Here is a 6,000-nt window from a genome sequence, read left to right as displayed (position 1 = left end):
TTGAAAAATTAGAAAGACGAGGAGTAAGAGGTGTAGCACATAGCTGGTTGTGTTCATACCTAAAAAACCACAGGCAGAAAGTATCACTTCAGTATGAATTCAACAAAATGAATAAAACAAGAAACAGCTCCTTTCTTTCTAGCGAATTACCAATAAAATATGGTGTACCACAGGACTCAATCTTAGGTCCACTACTCTTCTTGATTTATGTGGACGACTTAGTTGAATATATGAGTCCCAAAAATACTATCCTATTTGCAGATGACACCAGCATATTGCTCACTGGATCGAGTGCAGAAACTTTGCAGTCCACAGCAGAAAGATCTATGAAAAGACTTTCTGAGTGGTTCACTAAAAACAAACTCATTATAAATACTGAAAAAACTGTATGTGTCGATTTTCATTTAATTCCTCCAACTAATCAAATGTCTATTCAAGCATAATTAAAAATTATCCCCTAGAAAATGTAATTGTTACGAAATTTTTGTGTCTAATTGGGTGACGGGAATTCGAGAGTAGGAAAAGGGAGAGATATCACAGAACAATTGACAGAAATAGGGAAAAGAAATACAGTAGAAGATGAAGTAGTGAAGGCAGCAGAGGATCAAGTAGGTAAAAAGATGAGGGCTAGTAGAAATCCTTGGGTAACAGAAGAAATATTGAATTTAATTGATGAACAACTTAGATGTATATTTGATTTCCCTCTGGTACTATAGTTGTGTACTGAAACTCTGTACAGCCTATGGTTTAGTCAGTTTATCCAGGTCCCATCTCCTTAAATTCCCAACTTTTTGCAGTTTCTTCAGTTTTAATTTACAGTTCATAACCAATAGATTGTGATCAGAGTCCACATCTGCCCCTGGAAATGTCTTACAATTTAAAACCTGGTTCCTAAATCTCTGTCTTACCATTATATAATCTATCTGATGCCTTCTAGTATCTCCAGGATTCTTCCATGTATACAACCTTCTTTTATGATTCTTGAACCAAGTGTTAGCTATGATTAAGTTATGCTCTGCGCAAAATTCTACCAGTCGGCTTCCTCTTTCATTTCTTAGCCCCAATCCATATTTACTTACTATGTTTCCTTCACTACCTGAATAAGTTCTTTTATCTCATCATACATTTCCCAATTTCTTCATCATCTGCAGAGCTAGTTGGCATATAAACTTGTACTATTGTAGTAGGCGTGGGCTTTGTGTGTATCTTGGCCACAATAATGTGTTCACTATGCTGTTTGTAGTAGCTTACCCGCACTCATATTTTTTTATTCATTATTAAACCTACTCCTGCATTACCCCTATTTGATTTTGTATTTATAACCCTGTATTCACCTGACCAAAAGTCTTGTTCCTCCTGCCACCGAACTTCGCTAATTGCCACTATATCTAACTTTAACCTATCCATTTCCCTTTTTAAATTTTCTAACCTACCTGCCCGATTAAGGGATCTGACATTCCACGCTCTAATCTGTAGAACGCCGGTTTTCTTTCTCCTGATCACGACGTCCTCTTGAGTACTCCCCACCCGGAGATCCGAATGGGGGACTATTTTACCTCCGGAATATTTTACCCAAGAGAACGCCATCATCATTTAACCATACAGTAAAGCTGCATGCCCTCGGGAAAAATTACGGCTTTAGTTTCCCCTTGCCTTCAGCCGTTCGCAGTACCAGCACATCAAGGCCGTTTTGGTTAGTGTTACAAGGCCAGATCAGTCAATCATCTAGACTGTTGCCCCTGCAACTACTGAAAAGGCTGCTGCCCCTCTTCAGGAACCACACTTTTGTGTGGCCTCTCAACGGATACTGCTACAGAGAAACTGAAATATGAAAGGCTTGATGCAGCAAACTCGGAAAGTGGCAGTCGTTAATCTACCAGATATGCAAAGATTTCAGATTCTCTTAAGAGTTTAAATTTCTTCCACCATATCGATATTATATAAACCTTTCTCTTGACCCGTCCTGGGAGAAACAAAACTTTAGGATGGGGATGCCAACTTTTTATATGGTCCATTGTAATGTGAGAAGAACTTACTGGTTTCCTTCTTCAAGTTTGACAGTAAACACATAAATAAATAAATCCCTAATAAGGCTAATGTGTCTTAATAAGAAAACTAAACAATAAATGTATTAATTTTAAAAATCATCTCATGAACTAAATAAAAGTCTTCCCAGTTCTGCCACTGGTTATGTAAGGACCATCATATCAGCAATGGTTGTATGTGCCCTCAGCGTAAAATAACATAACCACTCTCAAGGTTTGGACAGCAGATGTCTTAAATCCTTATCTTCAATTGAAGCATTAAACAGGACTGAGATTGCACAGAATCCACTACTCATATACCTTCCTTTCACAGGTGTTGATTCACATAACAGCTTATGTAATGTATATATCTATCGCTGCATATTGGTATATCTACATATATACTCCGCAAGCCACCACACAATGTGTGGCAGAGGCTACACTGTACCACTACTAGCTGTTTCCTTTCTTGTTCCACTCGCAGATAGAGTGAGGGAAAAAAGACTGTCTGTGTGCCTCTGTATGAGCCTTAATTTCTCGTATCTTATCTTTGTGGTCCCAATGTGAAATGTATGTTGGTGACGTGAAATGTATGTTGGTGACGTGAAATGTATGTTGGTTGGCAGTAGGATCATTCTGCAGTCAGTTTCGAGTGCTGGTTCTCTAAAATTTCTCCATAGTGTTCTTCAAAATGAATATCTTCTTCCCTCCACTTGAGTTCTGGAAGCATATCCATAATACTTGCATGCTGATCAAACCTAACGGTAACAGATCTAGCAGCTCGCCTCTGAACTGCTTCGACGTCTTCTTTGAGTCAGACCTGGCGTGAATCAACACACTCGAGCAGTGGCCAGATTCCAAGAATGGGCCACACTAGTGTCCTATATGTGGTCTCCTTTACATATGAAGCACACTTTCCTAAAATTCCCCCAATAAACCGCAGTTTCACTTTCCCTACCTCATCATCACACGCTTGTTCCATTTCATATTGCTTCACAGTGTTATGCTCAAATGTTTAAACCACATGAATTTGTCAAGCAGGACACAACTAATGCTGTATCTGAACATTATGGTTTGTTTTTCCTTGTCATCTGTGTTAAATTACATTTTTCTACATTACAGACAGCTGGCACCCATCACAAGAACTTGAAATTTTATCTAGGCCCTCTTGTATCATCCTACAATCACTGATCTTCAACACCTTCCTGTACACCACGGTATCATCAGTGGACAACTGCAGATTGCTGCCCATGCTGTCCTCCAGATCATTTATGTATATAGAAAATAGCAATGGTCCTGTCACACTTCGCCGGGGCACTCCTGATGTTACCCCAGTCTCTGATGAACATTCACCATCGAGAAGAACATATTGGGTTTTATTACTTAAGAAGCCTTAGAGCCCGTTACATATCTGGGAGCTATTCTGGATGCTCCTACCTTCATTAACAATCTGCAGTGGGGTACCATATCAAATATTTTTTGGAAATCTACAAACATGGAATCTGGCTACTGCCCTCCGTCCATAGTTTGCAGTATGTCATAAGAAAAGAGCAAGTTTGCACAAGCAATACTATCTAAAGTCATGCTGATTTGTGGATATGAGCTTTATGGTCTCTATGAAATTTATTATATTCAACTCAGAATATAATCTAAAATTCTGCAGCAAACCAATATTAAATGTATTTGTCTGTAATTTTGTGGGTCCATTCTTCTACCCTTCTTATACACAGGAGTCACCTGTGCTTTTTTCCAGCCACTTGGCACTTTGTGCTGGTGTAGAGATTCACAATAAATACAAATTAAGTAAGGGGCCAATGATGTAGAGTAATCTTTGTTGAACTGAATTGGGATTCCATCCAGTACTGGCCACTTATTTTCAAGTCTTTCAGTTGCTTCTCTATGCCAGTGATGCTTATTATTGTGTCATCCAAACAGGACTCTGTGCGATGGTCAAACAATAGTATGTTTCTACAATTCTCCCGTGTGAACAATTTCTTAACTGTGGAATTTAAAATTTCAGCCTTCCTTTTGCTGTCTTGTACTGCCAAACCAGACTGATTAAGAGTGACTGGATGGAAGCGTTAGACCCACTCAGTGATTTTACATAATACCATAATTATTTTAGGTTCACTGGCAGATCTTTAGCCAAGGTATGATGGTGGTAGCTGTTGTGTGCTTCGCACATAGATCTTTTCACAGATGCACGAATGTCTACTAATCCTTGCCTGTCATCATTTGTGCATTGGACCAAGTGTGCAACAGCCTTTGCTTCCTCAGCATTTTCTGAATTTCGTTGTTAAACTATGTTGGGTCCTTTCCATCCTTAACCCACGTAGTAGGCTCATACTTGTCCAGAGCATGATTTACAGTCTGTTAAAACCTTGCCCATAATTCCTCTGTTGTGTCCATCATTCTGGAACAAAATGATTGCAGTTCATTGTCTAAGTGAGATGCTAACAACTGCTTATCTGCTCTTTCTAGCAGAAACACTCTGCTAGCCCTCCTATCAAGAGGAGTCCTACAAATCCGCATCCGTTAACACATTTCCAGAAACCTGCAGTCAAGATCAACACAGAGATGATCAAGCATTTGGTTGAGACCTTCCACTCGGCTTCAAACCAAAGCACCCCAATCGACTCTGGCAATGATGCTGCAAATTCTGAGCTCTGCTTGCACCCTGCGCACAAGGCCATCGATCTTCACCACCTCTGCCAGCCACCTGTAAGAACTGAGGGTGGTCTCAGGACCCATACGGCAGGCTTCGTTTATTAACTTTCATGACCATAGTCACTATGATGACATTATGACCACTAACCCCATCTCTGTACTGAGGTTATTGACAAGGTCTGGCCTGTTTGTAGCTACAAGGTCCAAGGTGTTTCCATTGTGTGTGGGCTGCTGAACTAGCTGCTCAAGACAGTTTTCAGAAAATACATTTGAAAGTACTTCACAAGACTGTCTATCTGCACCCCCTCCAATGGATTCATAAACGTCCCAGTCTATGCTCGATAGGTTAAAGCCACCACCAACTAGTATCGCATGATCTGGGTATTTATGCACAACTGACCGTAGATGTTCTCTGAATGACTGTAGAACTGTCAGAGCAGAGTCAGGTGATTGGTAAAAACATCCAACAATTTACTTGGTTTCACATAAACCTGTTATGCGTGACCCGATAACTCTACTATCACACTCAGTTTCAGCCTCAATAGAGACAATAGTTTTGTCGACTGCAATGAACACTCCTCTTCTGTGGCATCTAATGTGTCTTTCCGTTAAGTGTTCCAAGAGTAGCTAAATACCTCAGAGCTTTTTACTTTATGTTTTAGCAAGCTCTCAGTCCCAAGAATAATTTGAGGTTGAGAACTTTCCTGGAGAGCACTAAATACGGGAACTTTGTTACAAATACTTCGACAATTTACTGATAATTTTTTTACAGTTGAACTGTCTTTACCCTGAACAGTCTGATTTCCCTATCTACTTATCAATTAGTGAGTGTACATGAGAGTACCTCAAACCACCGCCTAGCCTGAAAAAAAAAAAACATGCGCACAGCACGACACTGCTACCCGAGTAACTGCTTCCTTTGTGTAGTGCTCCCCTGACCTCCTATCAAGAGGAGTCCTACAAATCCGCATCCGTTAACACATTTCCAGAAACCTGCAGTCAAGATCAACATAGGGATGATCAAGCATTTGGTTGAGACCCTCCACTCGGCTTCAAACCAAAGGACCCCAATCGACTCTGGCAATGATGCTGCAAATTCTGAACTCTGCTTGCACCCTGCGCACAAGGCCAGCGATCTTCACACCTCTGCCAGCCACCTGTAAGAACTGAGGGTGGTCTCAGGACCCATACAGCAGGCTTCGTTGGTGGCAACATGAGCCACAACTTGCAGACGACTGCATCCTGTATGCTATAGTCCAATCCACGAACGGTGGCAGTTTGTACATGTCGAGACACAGACGGGGATTGC

This window comes from Schistocerca americana, chromosome 2, assembly GCF_021461395.2.
Source record: "Schistocerca americana isolate TAMUIC-IGC-003095 chromosome 2, iqSchAmer2.1, whole genome shotgun sequence".
Lineage (NCBI taxonomy): Eukaryota > Metazoa > Arthropoda > Insecta > Orthoptera > Acrididae > Schistocerca > Schistocerca americana.
The sequence above is the reverse complement of the archived record's forward strand: the minus strand, read 5'-3'. Positions refer to the sequence as shown.